This window comes from Struthio camelus, chromosome 2 (genome assembly GCF_040807025.1).
Source record: "Struthio camelus isolate bStrCam1 chromosome 2, bStrCam1.hap1, whole genome shotgun sequence".
NCBI lineage: Eukaryota > Metazoa > Chordata > Aves > Struthioniformes > Struthionidae > Struthio > Struthio camelus.
The window spans coordinates 86,549,258-86,568,119 of NC_090943.1; positions in this window are offsets into that span (position 1 = coordinate 86,549,258).

Here is an 18,862-nt window from a genome sequence, read left to right on the forward strand (position 1 = left end):
CCTCATAGCATGCCCAACTCCAGCATCTCGTGGCCGCTGCAGCCAAGGGTGGCCCCGACTGCTCTGCTGCAACTCCCTGCAACGCCTGCCGGCCACTGGCAAGACGGAGCCGCAGTCCCCAACGCTGCTCTCGCTATGCCCAGCTGCCCAGGCACCTCTTCTCCCTGCCCGGGTCAAAGGCAGCGTTGGAGTCGCAGACGACCATCACGCGGCTGGTTTCCACACCGGGCAGGCATCTTTGCTCCCCACCACCGCTGCTGCAGGTGTGGGTCTCTGCTCTCCGTCTGCATGCTGCCCCCAGCGCAGGGATCTTCACTCGCTGCCTGTGTCTTCTTCAGCGGGGCTGGTGGTGCAGCTCGGGCTTCTCTCCCCGCCAGTGGGTGGGCCTGAGGTGTAGGCGTGGGTCCTGGCGGGGTCCCTCATGTCAATAAAGGACCCAAAGCTGCTCGTGCTCACCACCTCGAGGACACAGCTGGAGTCACAGCTTCCGTCCTCGTCCTCCGAGGCCAGGGAGCTGCAGTCCGCGGCATAGCCCTCGCTGTCCCAGGTGCCCAGGGAGCTGCCCAGGGAGCTTGTCTCGCTGCCCGGCTGCGAGGCGAGGCTGAGGACGGAGGTGGCCCGTGGCAGCTCTGGTTCCTCGCTGGCCAGGCAGCTGCTCTCCTCTCCTGGGCAGGCAGCAGACAGCAGGGTGGAGGTGCTGCCGGGGCCCGTGGGGGGCTGCTCGTCGTGCTGCCCTGCGGTGGCGGCAGCCCTTGGCCCTCTTGCCAGGGCAGGTGTCGGAGGTGGGCTGAGGGTGCCGGCGGCCTCCTGGCACCTCTGGCCGCAGCCAAAGCAGCCCCACAACACCTGCCACCAGCTCCGAGCCTCAGCGCGGGGCTGCTTCCTCAGGTGGCTCTGGGGGCCCGGCCCTGTGGGCCGCCAGGAGGACGTGCCCTCCGCGGCAGCTGCTCTCTCCGCGCTGCCCTCCTGAGCCCGGCCTTCCCCAGCAGCGGGCTGCACAGCCTCCGCCCCTGGCCATGGGGACGTCTTGGCTGTGCTCCTCCGCAGCCTCCGCCTCAGCCTCTCCATGCTGCAAGTGAGGGGAGCAGGGGTGAGGGTGGGCTCAGGGCCACCTCTCCCTAAAGCCTGTCCCTGCACTCCCCGGCCATGCCCAGACACCAGCACCTGCTCTACACGCATGCACACACATGCACACGCGCACTCACACACACAGCCGCTCATGCCAGGGGAAGGAGGCGCAGCTGCAGCTGCAGCTGCAGCCCTCTCTGCCTGCCCACCGCCAGCCAGGCTCCTGCAGAGCCAGCTATAGGCACTGGCGCGAGCCAGGCAGCTGCGCGGGCATGCTGGCGGGACTCTTGTGCCCTCCCCTCCTCCCCAGGCGCTACCTGCTGGGTGGCACAGCTGCTCCGCCGCAGTCCCTCTCTCCTCCACTGCCCGCAGGCCAGTCAGGGGTCGGGGGACGATGCACGCAAACTGTGCAAAGGAGAAGGCAGGAGGCATGAAGGCGGCAAGATGATTGAGGAGCGGTGCCCCTGCTCTCAGCATCTCCAGGGAGGGCAGGGGCAGAAATGGCTTCTGCCACCTGCCCCCAGGACTCTCCCCGCCCAGCGCTCGCTCGGCAGCAGCCCAGCATCCCCCCAGCCCCAGCAAAGCTCTCACCTGCCCACAAGGGGACGCAGCTCCACGCTCCAGAGGCGAGAGCTCTGCAAAGGCTCCTGCCTTCACGCTCCCGCCCTCGGCTGTCCACCACCTGCAAGCCCACGAACCGCCGACACCAAGAAAGAGAGCGTTGGCGCCAGCTCACAAGCTTCCCTCCGCTCCCTCCCGCACCCACGCTGCTGCCCCGCTTCCCCCTGCCGGGGGCTCTGGAGGCACTCGCTCAGCTCCCAGCACCTCCCAAACATGCCGAGGAAGAAGAAACGGGGGACGTTTCAGGCGCAGGACGCGGCCCATGCGTAAGGAACCTCGGCAGCACCCTGGGCCCGTCTAGGTCAACTGGAAGTCAAGGAGGAGACGCGTGCCAGGGCACGCGCCACCCCAAGCCCTTCTGCCAGGGCATTTCCACACGAGGCCATGGAGAAGGAGCCGATGGCGCTGTATCCGGGGGCAGGGGGAAGGGGGCTTTCTGTCCGCCCGCGTCTTTCCACCTCCCCTAGTCTCGCCAAAGCAAGCCAGGAAGGGGATCACGTGTCAAGTATGGCACGCAAAGGCTTCCCTAAGCCCTGCCCTCCACCTGGGAAGAAAACCTTAGCTTGCCCAGCACCCTCGCACACATCCCCTGCCCTCTCCAGCAGAGACTTCTTCTCAGCGCGAGAAAGGGCAGCTCTTCTGCATCTCCCAAGCAGGGGCACTCTGCTGGGAGACTGTGTCCTGCTCCTTTCAGGCGGGAAGACTTTGCCCCGCTGCCCTGAAGGACGAGGACCGGCCGAGGGGAAGAGGGAGCTGCCGGAGAAGGTGCCCACACGCGGAGGAGAAGAGGCGGCACGTGCAAGTGGGAGCCCCCGGCTGGCTCCTCGTCCCCTGCCAAGCCCCTCGGGCCAGCCCGCCTCCGGGGCGGCGCTGCAGCCCGGCAGCCCCGAGCCGGGCTCCCTGCAGCCTCTGTGCGCGCCTGTGGGGCCGAGGAGGGAAGGAAGCGGCTCTTACAGCGTGTGGCTCCAAGCTGATGCTGCTGTCGCGACGCGCGCCCGACAGACCCAGCTCCTGCTCGGCCACCGCCACCACCAGGGACATCCACTGGACGGTGCCTGGTTGCCTCCTATTGTGCGCAGGGCCCCACCCAACAATGGGGGGCGGGGCTGCAGCCACACCCAGCCCCTCCCCCACATCCTCGCCACCCCCCGGAGCCAGGGAGGCCCTCCCAGTGGCTGTCCTCCTCCTCCACCTGCTCCTCCTCCTCCTGCTGCTCTTCCTCCCGGCCCTGTGGGGTGTCCTGCCGCTGGGTCAGCCGGCACGTCCCGCCGGAGGGTCCCCGCGCAGCCTCGGCCCGCTCGTGCCTCCGAGCTGCCGCGGCCGGGCTGAGGGACCGGGCAGGGACGGAGCTGGGCCCCGCGGCGGCTCGTCCTGCCCTTGCCGCTGCCCCGCGCGCCCTTGCCCGCGCTCCCACCCACACGCAGAGGCTCTAAGCCCGGGCCGGGCAGCCCTCCGCCTCCCTCTGGACCTCCGGCCTGCCCTCCCTCCGGAGCCCGGTGCCCCAGCCCAGTCGCCGCAGCAGTTTGGGCAGCAGTGTCTGGGCCGCACTCGGCCATCTGCTAGCTCGAGCCTCCTGACACCGTCATCCCGGAGGGTAGCAGCCCCCGCTGGCTTGCCCCCCCGCCCACCTCCTCAGCTGCCTTTCAAGGAGGCAGGCTCTGCAGCCAGGACGTGCCGCTGGGGCCCTTGGCGGTCTGACACAAGCACGCTTCCCAGCATCAGGGTTGTGGAGCCCAGAGGGTGCCCCGGGGAGGGGGGGCTCCAAGGCCATCTGCCCTGCGCTGCAGGCCTGGGGGCCCTGGCTGCTGCTGGGCCTGCCCCTGCGCTGCTCTCTGGCACCAGGCGTGCCCCGCTGCGGGAGCTGAGGGTGCGCTGAGGTCCGCCGGGCCTCTGTGCTCCCGAGGGCTCAGCTGCAGGCAGCTCCTCCTCTCTGCCCTCTGCTCCTTACTTCCCTTGGGCCACAGGAGTGCCCAGCTGGGGGCTCACAGGGCAGCTGTGTGCCCCTCCCAACTTTGCCACCCCCTCAGGGTCCAGAGAGCCCCAAGTGGGGGGCCCGCGGCCACCCCCAGCAACCGCTTGCCTCTCCGGAGTCACCCAAGGCTGATCACAAGCTCTCTTTCGTTCCCCCTTGCTCTTCTGAGCGTGCCGTCCCTGCTCAGGTGCACGGAGCACTTCTCTGAGCTCAGCTCGGCCCTCAGCCCTTGGCTCCAGCATCTGCTGAGATCAGAGCTGGAGCTCGCTTTCTGCAAAGCACTCCCCTGAGGTCAAGCCTCGCCTCAGCCCTCTGCTCAGAGGTGCTCCGAGTTCAGGTGTCCCCCCGTCCCACCACGGTATGGGGCACGGATGGCTCCTCCGAGATCAGCCGTGGCCCGCTTGGCCTGTGCCCGTCCTCGAGGACCACGCGCAGGCTGTGTGTGTTTCCTGGGTGCTTCAGGCCGCACGTGGCCTTAGCCAAGATGCGTTTGGCCGCAGGCCCTAAGCGGAGCCCCAGTGCAGGCTGTGGCATGGGCTTCTGCTTCCTTTCCAGGCTCTGCAGGGATGCAAGGAGGGCGAGAAGCAGGCCAGGGGAAAAGAGCAGTGTTTCAGTGGCCCTACACATGGCCACTCGAAGATTTGCCCGAGCAACGAGTCCAAAGCCAAAGCAGGCCTGCAGTGGTGCAGTGCTGGCACCTGGAGGGGGGAATCTGCCTGGGGAAGCGGCCGTATAAAGGCGACACTGGCAAGGCCAGGGACTGCACTCCTTGGCGCCCTGGTCACTTGTCTGTAGGGCTACTTGAGGAGGCCATGGCGAGCCCATGGCTCCTTGCGGGCAAAGGGGGTTTTGTCCGACGGATCAGGGAGGTGAAATGGAAGAAGCCCCGGTCTCCGTAGTGGCGCTGGGCTTGTTGTCCCCATTCATGGTGAGGAAAGCAAGCGCCCAGCCTGTGGGGAGAGCCAGGGACCACGAATGGGCCAGCATCCTCCTTGGCGTGCTGCTGTTGCTTGCGCTGCGGCTCTTGCCTTCTCTGGGGAACCACGGGCTTCTGTTCTCCCTTTTGGAGCATGGGGGCGTTTTATTTCTTCGTGGGATTCTCGAGAGATGGGAACGCAAGCTGGCTCGCGAGGCCTGAAGGACTTGGCCGTTCATGCTTGGTTTACTGGTTTATTTGTTTGGTGACAAGCAGTAGAGGCCACAGAGATGGGCTGAAAACAGCAAGAAATAGATGCCCTTCAGCTCCCCGCCCCAAGAAAAAACCAACCAAGCTGCCTCCGCTCCCCCCATGGAGGAAGAGTCCTTCTCTTCTTCTCTGGGCCTTTCATTTCCCCAGCTGGAGTCGGCGCTAATCCTGCCCGCCACATTCTCAGAGCATCGCTGCGGTTGGAAGGGAGCGCTGCAGACCATCTGGCCCAAGCCTTCTGCTCAAGCAGGGTCAGCTAGAGCAGCTTGCGCAGGACCATGCCCAGCTGCCTTGTGACTGTCTCCAAGCACTGGGCTGTCACCACCTCTGTGGGCAACCTGCTGCCGTGTTCCACCCCCGTCACAGGAAAGATGGCTTTTCTCGGGCTCAGGTGGAATTTCCGGGGTCTCAGGTTGCACCCAGCGCCTCTTGTCCTGTGCCTGGGCACCAGGGAGCAGAGTCTGTCTGGCAGAGACCCTGCTGTCGGGGAGTTAGGCACACTGTGAAGAGCTGCCCTGAGCCTTCTCTTCTCTTCCCGCTCTCTCTGCCTCTCGTGGAATGACACCGGCTTCAATCCCTTAAGCATCTGTGCCACTCTTCACTGGGCTCGCTCCAGTACAGCCGTCTCGCTCTGGTACCGGGGAGCCCAGTGCTGGACAGAGCCCTGCAGGTGGGGCCTCACCAGTGCTGAGGAGAGGGCAAAGATGGCCTCCTTCCACCTGCTGGCAGCACTCTTGCTAGTGCAGCCCACGATGCTGTTGGGCTGCTTTGGCGTGAGGGCGCCTCTCGCGCCCGTGTGCAGCTTCTTGTCCCCCACGACGCCCAGGTCCTGCTCGGCAAAGCTGCTCTGCAGAGCAGAGCCCCCAGCCCGTCCTGATGCGAGGCCTGCTTCCTCCTCAGGTGCAGGACTTGGCACTTCCCTTGGTGGAACTTGAGGAGGTCCCTCCCCGCCGCTTTCTGCAGCCTGGCAAGGTGCCTCTGAAGAGCAGCGCAGCCATCTGGTGCGTGTGAGCCACTGCTCTGCCTTTGGTATGGCCTGCGCCCTTGCTGCGGGGGCATTTGCTGCCATCCTCCGGGCCATTAAGGAAGATGTTGAGCAGTGTTGGCCCCCTGGGGGGACACCGCGAGTGACTGGCCTCCAGCTGGGCTTGGTGCTGCTGACCACAACGCTCGGAGCCCGTCTCTTCAGGCCGGCTCCAGTCCACCTCCCTGACCACTTGCCTAGCTTGTGCTTCCTCAGCCGCTCTAGGAGGATGTCATGGGAGAGAGCGTCCAAAGCCTTGCCTGACGTCCCAGGAAACAACAGGCAGTGCTCTGCCCTCGGCCGGCAGGCCAGCGCCCTCATCGTCGAAGGCTGACGCGTGCCAGTCACCTTCTGGTCCGCCACGTGTGTGGAAAGGGTGCCTGGCAGGAGTTGCTCCATCACCTTCCCAGGCACTGAGGGGAGGCTGACCAGCCCGTCGTTGCTGCAACTGTTCTTCGAGCAGCCTTCCTTGTTGCCCTTCACGGCCCTTGCCAGGTTCAACTCCAGGTGGCTTTAGCTCTTCTAACCACCTCCCCACATGCCCAGAGAGAGTGTTGGGGTCAGTCTGCTGGGTCACCTGTGCCTGCTGCCAGTGCCTGTAGCCTTTCTTTTTGTGCTTGAGCTGAGGCAGGAGCTGCTTGCTCCTGCATGCAGGCCTCCTGTCTGCATTTCCTGCTTGCTGGGATGGGCCCTTCTGGAGCTTGGAGGCGGTGACCCTCGACCGTCAGCCAGCTCTCTTGCACCCCTCTTCCTTCCAGGGCCGAGGATGGCACGGGAGTCTTGCCAGCAGGTCCCTGAACAGGCCGAAGTCTGCTCTCCTCAAGGCCAGGCTTGTGGTGCTGCTCTTTGCCTTGCTCTCTCCTCATAGCATGCCCAACTCCAGCATCTCGTGGCCGCTGCAGCCAAGGGTGGCCCCGACTGCTCTGCTGCAACTCCCTGCAACGCCTGCCGGCCACTGGCAAGACGGAGCCGCAGTCCCCAACGCTGCTCTCGCTATGCCCAGCTGCCCAGGCACCTCTTCTCCCTGCCCAGGTCAAAGGCAGCGTTGGAGTCGCAGACGACCATCACGCGGCTGGTTTCCACACCGGGCAGGCATCTTTGCTCCCCACCACCGCTGCTGCAGGTGTGGGTCTCTGCTCTCCGTCTGCATGCTGCCCCCAGCGCAGGGATCTTCACTCGCTGCCTGTGTCTTCTTCAGCGGGGCTGGTGGTGCAGCTCGGGCTTCTCTCCCCGCCAGTGGGTGGGCCTGAGGTGTAGGCGTGGGTCCTGGCGGGGTCCCTCATGTCAATAAAGGACCCAAAGCTGCTCGTGCTCACCACCTCGAGGACACAGCTGGAGTCACAGCTTCCGTCCTCGTCCTCCGAGGCCAGGGAGCTGCAGTCCGCGGCATAGCCCTCGCTGTCCCAGGTGCCCAGGGAGCTGCCCAGGGAGCTTGTCTCGCTGCCCGGCTGCGAGGCGAGGCTGAGGACGGAGGTGGCCCGTGGCAGCTCTGGTTCCTCGCTGGCCAGGCAGCTGCTCTCCTCTCCTGGGCAGGCAGCAGACAGCAGGGTGGAGGTGCTGCCGGGGCCCGTGGGGGGCTGCTCGTCGTGCTGCCCTGCGGTGGCGGCAGCCCTTGGCCCTCTTGCCAGGGCAGGTGTCGGAGGTGGGCTGAGGGTGCCGGCGGCCTCCTGGCACCTCTGGCCGCAGCCAAAGCAGCCCCACAACACCTGCCACCAGCTCCGAGCCTCAGCGTGGGGCTGCTTCCTCAGGTGGCTCTGGGGGCCCGGCCCTGTGGGCCGCCAGGAGGACGTGCCCTCCGCGGCAGCTGCTCTCTCCGCGCTGCCCTCCTGAGCCCGGCCTTCCCCAGCAGCGGGCTGCACAGCCTCCGCCCCTGGCCATGGGGACGTCTTGGCTGTGCTCCTCCGCAGCCTCCGCCTCAGCCTCTCCATGCTGCAAGTGAGGGGAGCAGGGGTGAGGGTGGGCTCAGGGCCACCTCTCCCTAAAGCCTGTCCCTGCACTCCCCGGCCATGCCCAGACACCAGCACCTGCTCTACACGCATGCACACACATGCACACGCGCACTCACACACACAGCCGCTCATGCCAGGGGAAGGAGGCGCAGCTGCAGCTGCAGCTGCAGCCCTCTCTGCCTGCCCACCGCCAGCCAGGCTCCTGCAGAGCCAGCTATAGGCACTGGCGCGAGCCAGGCAGCTGCGCGGGCATGCTGGCGGGACTCTTGTGCCCTCCCCTCCTCCCCAGGCGCTACCTGCTGGGTGGCACAGCTGCTCCGCCGCAGTCCCTCTCTCCTCCACTGCCCGCAGGCCAGTCAGGGGTCGGGGGACGATGCACGCAAACTGTGCAAAGGAGAAGGCAGGAGGCATGAAGGCGGCAAGATGATTGAGGAGCGGTGCCCCTGCTCTCAGCATCTCCAGGGAGGGCAGGGGCAGAAATGGCTTCTGCCACCTGCCCCCAGGACTCTCCCCGCCCAGCGCTCGCTCGGCAGCAGCCCAGCATCCCCCCAGCCCCAGCAAAGCTCTCACCTGCCCACAAGGGGACGCAGCTCCACGCTCCAGAGGCGAGAGCTCTGCAAAGGCTCCTGCCTTCACGCTCCCGCCCTCGGCTGTCCACCACCTGCAAGCCCACGAACCGCCGACACCAAGAAAGAGAGCGTTGGCGCCAGCTCACAAGCTTCCCTCCGCTCCCTCCCGCACCCACGCTGCTGCCCCGCTTCCCCCTGCCGGGGGCTCTGGAGGCACTCGCTCAGCTCCCAGCACCTCCCAAACATGCCGAGGAAGAAGAAACGGGGGACGTTTCAGGCGCAGGACGCGGCCCATGCGTAAGGAACCTCGGCAGCACCCTGGGCCCGTCTAGGTCAACTGGAAGTCAAGGAGGAGACGCGTGCCAGGGCACGCGCCACCCCAAGCCCTTCTGCCAGGGCATTTCCGCACGAGGCCATGGAGAAGGAGCCGATGGCGCTGTATCCGGGGGCAGGGGGAAGGGGGCTTTCTGTCCGCCCGCGTCTTTCCACCTCCCCTAGTCTCGCCAAAGCAAGCCAGGAAGGGGATCACGTGTCAAGTATGGCACGCAAAGGCTTCCCTAAGCCCTGCCCTCCACCTGGGAAGAAAACCTTAGCTTGCCCAGCACCCTCGCACACATCCCCTGCCCTCTCCAGCGGAGACTTCTTCTCAGCGCGAGAAAGGGCAGCTCTTCTGCATCTCCCAAGCAGGGGCACTCTGCCGGGAGACTGTGTCCTGCTCCTTTCAGGCAGGAAGACTTTGCCCCGCTGCCCTGAAGGACGAGGACCGGCCGAGGGGAAGAGGGAGCTGCCGGAGAAGGTGCCCACACGCGGAGGAGAAGAGGCGGCACGTGCAAGTGGGAGCCCCCGGCTGCCTCCAAGCTATGTAATCACTTTGTGGCTCTCAGGCTCTTGCTGCTTTCAGGACACTCATCCGAAGTACACAACTGCTTCCTCGTTCAGCACCAGTGGGGATATCCCCCATTTCCTGGCTGTCTCCTATTGTGTTCAGGGCCTTGTCCAACAATGGGTGTCATGACCTTTTCAATCATGATCAAGATTGACTGTGCAATGACATCAGCCAGGTTCCTCAGTGCTTTCGGCTGCATCCTGTCAAGTCCAGGTAATCGTGTCTATTCAATTTGTTGAAGTGTTCCTTAATCTGATCCTCTTCCACCAGTGCTAGTTCTTCATTGTTCTAGACTTGGTCTCAGGGGCTTAGGGTTCCTGAGTGGTAGTCTGAACAGTAAAGACTAAAGTAAAGAGGGTATTCAATACTTCCGCCTTTTCTCTGTCCTTTGTCACCAGGACCGCTTCCACATTTGACAGTAGGCCTACATTTTCACTATCTTTCCTTTTGCTGCTTATGTATTTGTAGAAGCCTTTCTTGTTGCCCTCACATCCATCACCAAATTCAACTTGAGGTGGGCTTTTGCCTTCGAATCCCATCCCTGCTTGGTCAGACACTGTCTCTATATTCCTTTATGTATGTATCCGCTGCATACATAAACACGTAATTCTCATGTAGTTGCATACTTCATTCTTTGTTAGGAACATATATTCAAAAACTCAGCTTGCGTTTCACCTGCTATTTTCCCAAGGCTGGATCCTCTTGGCTGTCCTTGACATGACTTTCTAAACTTGTTTTCCCTTTGCTCATGAGCATTTTAATACCAAGGAGAATCTACTCCTCAGCTCTCTGCGCAGCTACAGTTGCCTAGCTTATGACTGGTTTATTTTGTTTTCATTTTTGAATTGTTACAGACTGCTTCTGTTGTGAAGTTTCTCTCCTTTTTCTGTTTTCCATTTCACTCTTCCCACTTTACCTCTGGAAAGCAGCTAGGTTTCAGTCAGGATTTCACTCATCAGTCATTTCAAAAGATAATGAAGGACCCATCAAGTATTAAAAAACCCAAGTCTTTGTATAGTTTTAGATCTGGTAGGCAAAAATTAACAGTAAGTGCCTGCCTGTTGTCTTTACTGGCACACCGCAGTTACTTTGTCACAGTATACTGATGGCATTTATCAGGTACTTGCAATTGATTAGCAGTATTTGCACTGATTTTGATTTACAGATGGATTTTAAGCGTTGATTTCTGTAACTGGAGCTTACAAAGTGTAACTCTGGACTCAGTTCATTTGTCATCTGTTGTAGTGGGTCAGAGATTTAATGTCTGAGGAGGGTCACACAAGAAATGATAACATACTACAGGACACGTTTCTCCTATAGATCATGATTGTTGAAACACAAGTGCTGAGGTCCTGATGCATTGAGTTTCTGGACTCAACCTCTGGAAAAGCATATATGCTATAATGTAGATAAACCCTTCTGCCTATTACCTTTAAATTGATCTTGTCTCCCCAGTCCTCCTTTCTTTCCCCATTCCCAGCTCCTTTCTCACACAGAAGTGTTTCCAATCTCCATTTTTTTTTTCATATTTCTCTTGACCGGTTGCTCTTAATCATCTTATTTGAGCTGCCTATCTCAGTTCTTGGTTATAGGCCTGGATTGAGTGCATCTGGTATAGCCTTTGCAGGTAAATTCTACTTTCAAAGCTATAATGTTGTGCTAGAGAAAAAATGCTCATTTTAATCCCTGAAGAAAATCCGTATGCTGTATAATTGCAGATAGGTTTTGCAAAGGGAGAGAGCATACTCCATCCAGCTGGAACCTTCTGAGATCTTTAAGGCTTACTACCTAACAGCTCTGACATCTCCATTGAGAAATACATATTGCATATTTCAAAGCTTTGTATTCAACCGAATTTTCCAGAGCTTTCAGAAAGCTCATCTCGATCTGAAAAAGATATGGCATCTCTTATACAGTTCAAGTTCTGGCTCCAGATTATGGGTATTTGCAATATGCTAGAGCATTATGAAGTATAGATTCCTGAAGTACTTTTAATTTGGGTAAATAAAAATATCCCCACTCCTATCAGTACACATACCCATGCACTTTTTTTCTCAGAAACAATTAAATACTTTATTTTACTCCAGCCACTCCCCCAACAGGAATCTGCTTTAGCTAGCTGGCACCTGTGGACAACTGCAGTACAAATAACTAAAGCTAGGCAAAGATGTTAACAATGAATATGAAATTAGCATAAAATGGATAAATCAAAAAGTGTTTTGGATATTCTTCCAACACTTGTAACAGCTATACAACAGAGGAATATTCTGATAATAATAACTCAACATTTTCCAGTGGAAACAAGTAGTTCAGAAACAGTTTTTCTGCCTTTGAATTTTGAGGTTATCATTGATGACTTCATATTCATTGCAAACTTCCTTTCAAATTCCCTTCCTGTTCTGAACTTCCTAAAATATAAAGCTAGGCTATCTTTTCCTCCATCATACCTTTCTCTTACAGTTAAAAGATCAACGAACTGTGCTCACAGTGTTTCAGGTTTTATTCTTAGAGGAGAAAAGGATCTCAGTTTTTCTAGAAGCATTATGTAAGTCTGGTAAGTATAAACATTTGTTTGTTTGTACTGTTACTCTTCTAGTTGCAAGAGGAATCAAACTGCAACTTGTCTGACAAGGTTTATGCATGTTCATGCATAATTTTCATGCATGAGATGTGCAACCCATATCATAGTTCCCAAACAGTTACTTTATCATTCATTGTTCAGATGCTAATCCATTCATGGGAGATCACAGTTCCTTTCTTTCAGGGTCCTTAATGGTGATATTTGGATAAATCCAAAGTTCTAAATTTGTGCTTATTTATAAACTCTATGACAAAGCTGGATATAAACCCTGCCTTTAATGATCTGTCTCTGATTTATTGAAAGTATTTTAAAGTTTATGAAATATCACAGAGTAGTTGATGTTAGAAGGGACTTCTGGAGATCACCTAGTCCAACCCCCTGCTCAAAGCAAGATTAGACAGAACAGGTTGCCCAGGCCCGAGACCACACTCGACTGGATTTTGAATACCTACAAGGATGGAGACTCCACATCTTCCCTGGGAAGACTGTTCTAGCATTCAATCACCGTCACAATAGGGGAAGGAAAAAGAAAAGTTCTACATGCTCATGCAGCATCTCTGCATTCCTCCTGGGTCTGCTGTCTCTGCTTCTGTCTCTTGTATGCTTCCTGTTCCTGTCTGAGTTTTGTCAAGAGCTTCTTATACCTCCATTCAGCCCCTCTGCCAACTTTGCTTGATTTCCTGCTCATTAAGATGAACCAATTCTTGAGCTTGCAGGAGGTGATCTTTGAATATCAATCAGCTCTTCTACACTCCTCTTCCCTCCGGTGCGCTACCTCATAGGATTCTTCCAAGCAGGTCCCTGTAGAGTCCAAAGTCTGCTCTTCTGTAGTCCAGGGTTGTGACTGTGCTTTTTGCCCTGCTCCCTTCTTGCAGGATCTTGAACTCCACCATCTCATGGTGCCACTGCAGCCAAGGTTGCCTTGAACCTTCACATTCCCATCCTCTTCCTTATTTTTAAGTATGAGGCCCAGTAGAGCATCTCCCCTCTTCAGCTCCTTAATCACCTGTGTCAGGAAATTATCAGTGTGCTCCAGAAACCTCCTGGATTGGTTGTGCCCTGCTGTGTTTTCTCTCCAGCAGATATCCGGGTGGTTAAACTCTCCTCTGAGGATGAGGGCCTGCAAACGTGAGGCTTCTTCCAGTTATCTGAAGAAGATCTCTTCTATTTCTTCTTCCTGATCGGGTGGTCTGTAACAGACAGCCACAAACAGTGTCATGCCTGTTGGTCCACCCTCTAATCCTGACCCATAAACTCTCAGCTGGCTTATTACCTTTCCCTAGGCAGATCTCCATGCATTCCTGCTGCTCTCCTACATAAAGGGAGAGTAAGCATTAAACATAGCAAAACAAAAACAATAAAAATAACAACAACAACAAAAAATATTAGCAAAACAAATCTTATAATTCAATATCTTTTTCACATTTTAACTGTCAAAAGCAGTAGCTATACCACTAAAAACTATCCCAGTTTTACCCATTCAATTATTCTGTAAGCCTTTTTAATATCAAGAGATATTTATGCAAGTAGCAACAAAATTTAGGCATATATCCATTGCTGGTCTAGTGATTATTTGTCTTTGAGATGCTGTAAAACAGGTTGAGAGACCAAACTAATCTGTTGGAATACCAGGGACACTGAGGAAGAATGTTAATTTGTGGAGTAAGGAACAGGAAGGACATCATTAGCATGATGAAACTAGTGGATTTATTTTCTCTCAAGTCAGCTATTTGACTATCATTCCAGAAGTGCAGATATAGTGCCTTTTAACTGTTCAAAATTAATAGTTAGGATATGTGAATGTCTCTAATAGCAAGCAGAATAATATTTAGAGTGAGGAACTAGTAAGATTTTCAGCTCATTCTTGTTTAGAGCTACTTCTAAGTATTTTGCATTTCCTTCTGAATAAAGACTATACTTTATGTTTCTTTATTTAATTTCTTACAGTCAAATCCCTCTCTGCAAGCAGTGTCATATGGAGCAAAAAGAGCAGAAAAGTATATGAAGACTACTATATATGACAGAGTGCTGTGAGTTTGTGTGTGTATTTTCCTCCTGATAAACTACTGTGATTGAAAGATCAAAGGATACCATATCAGTTTCATATCCTCTGACACGGTATGGAAAAATATTCTGCTGTCAGGCAGATTACGTCTCATGTTCCTGAGCTGCCTTAAGAACTGCATGAAGGCAGACTTGCATCTGAAGCCTGTATGAGCTGATTCTGTTTTAGTGTCGATATACCTTTGATAGCTTTTTTTCCCCATCACCTCCATATTAGAGAAGTACTAAGTTGACTTTTTAGATATTTGAACTAAAATTGAGTGATAGGTGCGTATATTTTTCAGATAGAATTTGGAATTTGAGTTTGTAGAATGACACAAGACATCCATGGGTGTTAAAATACTGAAGAATTTATTTTGTAATATATAACACCAGAATTCATATTTACATACAACTCATACGTGTTCTTTAATGTGTAAATGACCTCAGAAATACTAGAAGTCTCCATTATAGAACTTGCTACAGCGGCTACACCTGAATTCCACTGATACAGCTTAAAGTGTACACTTAAATCACTCACTCCAGTGGCTGAAAACTCTTAGGTGCGTCCTTAATTTGAGTTTGAAAGTTATTATTTTGGTCTGTTATAAACTAATCATAATTTAGATCATAGAAATTCTTTAAGCCCTGACTGTCCACTGAGTTCTATCAACTTCACTAAGAGGTTGTCCATGCTGTGACATCCACTACAGAGCTAGTCCTCCTAATCTAGAGCCAGCTGGACCAATGCCTTCACACAGGATACTGTAGCAGCTTGCTACAGTAGTATTTTAGTCTGGAAACAGCAAAGCCACATTAGTGCAGAAACCTGCCTCAGCTGCTAAACTGGGGCTTTTAGCAAAGCTATGAGAGCGGTTTTCTTATCTCTACTTCCGGAGAAAACAATTTAGCAAAGGGCAGGTTGCACTGGGATACACTATGTGATAAAACTAACCTAATGGATGTTTAAAACTACTTAAATTTATTTGACATATCATTCCCAAGTGGACAAGACCTAATTACTAATTTTAAAAATTTATATTTGAAGTACAGTTTTCTATAGGCACAGCATATTTAATAACAACAAAGTTGTTTTGGTCGGTATCTGGAAAAAATTATCAACAGCTAACAGAGCGCAGCTAACAGAGGCAGCCAACGGAGACAGAATTTTGCACAGCAGTGTTTGGGCTCTGCCTAGAGCTTCTGAAAACCTTATTGGAGGTTGTGGGGGATTTCTGGGGACCCTCTGAGTGACTAGAGTGTGCTTGCTGCTGACAGGTAAGGAGAGCTATGTCAGAACAGCTATAGGAGGCCTTACTTCTCCTGGGAAGCTCAAGCAAGGTGCAGCTGCTGCTAAGGAGCTCTGTTGATTGCCCCTGATGTGGCAGAAGGAGTTGGGGCCTTTGTTCCAGCTGACCCTGATTAGAGAGGGCCTAGCACCCATTTAGCCAGTGCTAGGGAGAGGCCTATATAAGAGCCAGGCCCAATACACATCTATTGGCAGCAGTTTGTGTAGAAGGGTACAAGTGTCTGTTTATAGTAGCATATGTTTCCTCAGATATGGTTGTGGTATGCCACAGGGTGTACTCCCTAGCAGTTTTTGGGGTGGCTGTGTATGCCATGTTGGAGGCTTCCACCCAGATAGACCTTCTGACAGAAGACGCAGCTCTGCATCTCTCAGGCTGTAGGACGTACTGGGGCCTCTCTATGAGGCTGGGGCTAACAGTCAACGTTTCTGCAGGAAGTGTGCTGTTGTTGATAAGTTGTGTTGCCAGGTTGAGGAGCTAGGAAGGAAGTTAGCAGGCTGTGTGATGTCAAAGGATGAGTGAGGGAGAAATAGTATCTTCTCAGAGGCCCTACAGCTTCAAGAACCCCAACCCCTCCACCCCTAGCAGCAGTGGAGACGCAGATAGGGTCTGTGCCTTGTGGGTCAATAAGCAGTAACTCCAAGGAAGGCAAAGGCTGGAAGCTGGTCACTCCTTATATGAGGAGGATGGGTCCTGAACCTCCTGAAGGCTTACAGCTGATGAAGAGGTTCACTGCCCTCAAAGGTGAGGAGCTGGGCTTGCTTTTGGGTGAAGCAGCTGGGCTGATGGACCCTGTGCCATGCAGGAGCATATGAAGGAAGTAGTGAGTGACAGTAGTGGGTGACTCCCTGCTGCAGGGGGCAGAGGCACCCATTTGCTGACCTGATCTCCTGTCTAGAGAGGTTTGCTGCTTGCCAGGGGCTTGGATTTGGGATGCTGTGGGGAGACTGCCAAAGCTTGTCCACCCCTCTGACTACTACTTCCTGTTGCAGTTCCATGTGGGCACCAAAGATACTGGCAAGGACAACTTTGAAAGTCTCAAGTGTGACTACAGAGCTCTCAGGTGGCTGTCAGGAGCATGGAGGCCCAGGGGGTTTTCCCCTCAATCCTGACAGTGAGCAGAAAGGATGGGAGGAGGAGTAGATAGATGCTATGAGTTAACAATTGGCTGCATAGCTGGTGTTGGTAACAGAGTTTTTATTTCTATGACCACAGGACCCTGTCTGAAGATCAACATCTGCTTGGGAGAGATGGGGTTCACCTAAGTGGGGCATGTGTGTCTTTGCCAACAGGCCAGCCAACCTGTTAAGGAGAGCCTTAAACTAGGAAAGATGGGGGAAGGGGAGACTTATAGAGATCATGCAGTCAGTAAAACAGGGTTCACGTTGGGTTACCTCCTGCATTTGCATGCAGGTAAGGAAATCCCTACAAGACAAGACTATAAGGAATCCTCTTGCAACCCTTCTGGGAAATGAGCATGTTCAGATGCCTCTCTGAAGTGCCTGTACACAAATGCATGAAGCATTTGGGGAATAAGCAGGAGGAAATACAGCTCTACGTGCAGTTGCAGGACCACAATGTCACTGTGATTACAGAGATATGGTGGGACAGCTTGCAGTCATCTGGATGATGGGACACAGTCCACCCTCAGCAAGTTTGCTGATACAGACCTGGGAGGAGGGGCTGATACACCAAAGGGGTGTGCTGCCATTCAGAGTGACCTGGACAGGCTGGAGAGATGGTCGGGGAGGAACCTCCAGAAGTTCAACAAAGGCAAGTGCAGGGTCCTGCTCCTAGGGAGGAACAACCCCCTGCACCAGGCCAGAGTAGGGGCTGACCCACTGAAAAGTCCTGTGGAGAAGGACCTGGGAGTCCTGGTGGGCACCAGGTTGATCGTGAGCCAGCAATGTACCTTTGTGGCCAAGAAGGCCAATGGGATCCTGGGCTGCATTAGAAAAAGCATTGCCAGAAGGTCAAAGGAAGTAATCCTCCCACTCTACTCAGCCCTGGTGAGGCCTCACCTGGAGTACTGTGTCCAGTTCTGGGCTCCCCAGTACAAGAGAGACATGGCCCTACTGGAGTGAGTCCAGTGGAGGGCTACCAAGATGATTAGGGGAGTGGGTCATCTTGCATATAAGGAGAGGTTAAGAGAGCTGGGCCTGTTCAGCTTGGAGAAGAGAAGACTGAGGGGGGGATTTTATCAATGTGCCTAAATATCTGAAGGAAGAGTGTAAAGAGGATGGGGCCAGACTCTTTTCAGTGGTGCCCAGTGACAGGACAAGAGGCAACAGGCATAGATTGAAACATAGGAAGTTCCATCTGAATATGAGGAAAAACTTTACTGTGAGGGTGGTTGGACACTAGAGCAGGTTACCTGGAGAGGCTGTGGAGTCTCCATCGTTGGAGATACTCAAAAGCTATCTGGACAGGGTCCTGGGTGATATGCTGTAGGTGACCCTGCTTGAGTAGGGGGATTGGACTAGATGATCTTTAAAGGTCCCTTCCAGCCTCAACTGTTTTATGAACAGATCTACAGATCAACTGAATGCGTATATTCTCAGTAAAAGAGCTGGTACTGAAATTTTCTGCGACTCTGTCTTTGAAAAGTTGTGTAACATGAGGAATACAATGTAACTAATATTAAAGCTTGAGTATGACTAGACTTAGTGTTCAGGTTTGGATTATATTTTTCCCACTTCACTTTTGTTTTCTCTGAAATCTTGAAAGTAATTAAAGGTTTGTTCCTGTTGTGGCTTTTATTTACACTTTTTGGCAGCCACACCTTTTTACTTCCCTATCACTTTGAAAGGTATTTTTCTATAGGAATCCTTGTGCTGCTTTGTTTTATGGAGTTTTTAAACCGCTAAAGACTAAGAGTGGAAGTTGGATAGTACATCAGCTGCTGAGTGAGTTGACTGTAGCTGGTTGAACCTCTTGTGTTATACTAGTACTGCAGAGTTTTGCCTGCTTGATTTGTTTTTTTTGATATTTCTATGTTCAAGTGCATTGGAAAAGCACAGACAGCAGGAAGAACCAGAGAAGTCCTTTCAAAGAGATAGTGAATACTATCTTAAGTCATTTAGCTGAACTTTCACTGTACAGTCAGAATGATACAGAAATTATTAACTCCTATGAGGTCCTAGAAAAATTAGAGCTTTCTAAAGACTGAGTTCAAGCTTTCTGCTTGACAGCAGCAGGGTGAGGAGAGGGAACAAGGACAGGAGGAAGCCTAATGTCCCTAAAATAAGCGTGTGCGTGTGTAAGTGGTAATAGTATTACACCATGAAGAGTAGCTTCTAGTCTATGTATCTCGACAATAAGGACAGGGCTACTTTGTATGTGTATTTTGCCTAAACCAGGAAGATCTATCTCAATTTAAATGGGCATTTCAGAAGACTTAAAAAGTGATTGCAAAAGAGTAAAATATGAGGCTGTAGAAATAAATTCTCGGTTGCCTCTGACATCCCATATATGTTAAGCCCAAGTGAAGGATGGTATTCAGTGTCTTCTTTATAAGACAATTTCTTTTCTTCTAGAAGGTCCTCTTAAAATGGGTGTGGGAGGAAAAATTTACTTATGCTGTGTATGAGGGGTCCTGCTGTGTTAAAGAATCAATGTGGTGATGGTATGTTTAGGAAATGATCATGCTGGATAGG